The 1,108-nt window shown below is 68.1% G+C and overlaps 1 pseudogene; it reads left to right on the top strand.

The window, feature by feature from the left end:
- Positions 1-1,102, top strand: part of LOC112551398 — a 3,649-nt pseudogene extending 2,547 nt beyond the window's left edge.
- Positions 1,103-1,108: the final 6 nt, after the last annotated feature.

The raw sequence follows: 1,108 nt of genomic DNA, 5'->3' as shown, positions 1-1,108 counted from the left end.
CCCGGCGGGCGCCCCCCCCCCCGGGCTGGGGGAAGGCGAGTGCAACTGAAGCCATTTGCCGCCTCCCCCACGCCCCCGCTCCAGGTGCGCGGGGACTGGCGAGGGTCCGCTTGCGAGGGGGGATGCCCCGCACAGGGCAGCAGTCCAGCAGCCCGCGCTGCCAGGGGCGTCGGGCAGAGCCAGGCAAGTGCGTTGTGAAAGCGGGCGGGGGCCAGAGCGTGCCCCAGCCCCGCAGCAGGAGCGGGCCGCACCTCCGTCGGGGCCCCGGGCTTCTGTGTCCCAGCGACACCCGACAGCAGCTCCTGGGTGGGGGGGGGAGCACCCTATCCTCCACTCAGCTTACCCGCCTCGTGGGGGCTGAACCCTGCCGGACGGTGTGTGGGCGCGCACTTGACCCGTGTTAAGGCGACAAGCGGAGAAAGGCGAGAATTTGCAAACGGGAAGAGGGGATGGGGGGCACCCGGCTCGCCTTCCCCTTCACAACAGGGCAGCTCCCCTCCGGGCGTCGCAGGGGGGTGCCCAAAGCACCGAGGCCTGATGCGTGGCCAAGGGGCCGGGCGCGCAGACGGGAGCGCAGCGCCCCCAGATCCCTTCCTGCTGGAAAGCAGCCTCCGAGCAGTCTTCCGAGCGCACAAAGCGTCCCCCGCACGCGGCCCGGGCAACTCCGCACACTGCCCCGCTTTCCCCCGCCCCGAAAACGCTCCTATGCTCCGAGGCGGCTCCCGCGCCTGCAGAGTCCAACCAACCCCGCACGGCTGGGGGGCTGCCTCCTCTGCAGGAGCGCTACCCTTCCCCGGGCCGCCCCTCGGACCCTTCTTGGTCGGCAAAGAGGGAAGGAAAGAAATGAATAATTCAAGCTGAAATAAAGCGCTGCCCTAAATGCTCCTTCCTTCCTGTAAGGCCCCGGGCAGCGGCTCCGGACCTGTCACAGGCCCCACCTGAAAGACCTTCTCAACGCCAGATCTGCGCTGAGCAAAGTCTGCGCGGAGCATCTGGATGCTGAAGGGGGGTGGGGGATGCCCCGGGGGAAGCATCCTAAATATAAAAAAATCCACGCAGCCGCTTATCCTCCCCGAGCCCGTCAATGGGCTCGAGAAGGAAAACCCTC

Source organism: Alligator sinensis, unplaced genomic scaffold (assembly GCF_000455745.1).
Source record: "Alligator sinensis unplaced genomic scaffold, ASM45574v1 scaffold366_1, whole genome shotgun sequence".
NCBI lineage: Eukaryota > Metazoa > Chordata > Crocodylia > Alligatoridae > Alligator > Alligator sinensis.
Note: the sequence above shows the minus strand (reverse complement) of the source record. Positions and strands in the feature narration are given on the sequence as shown.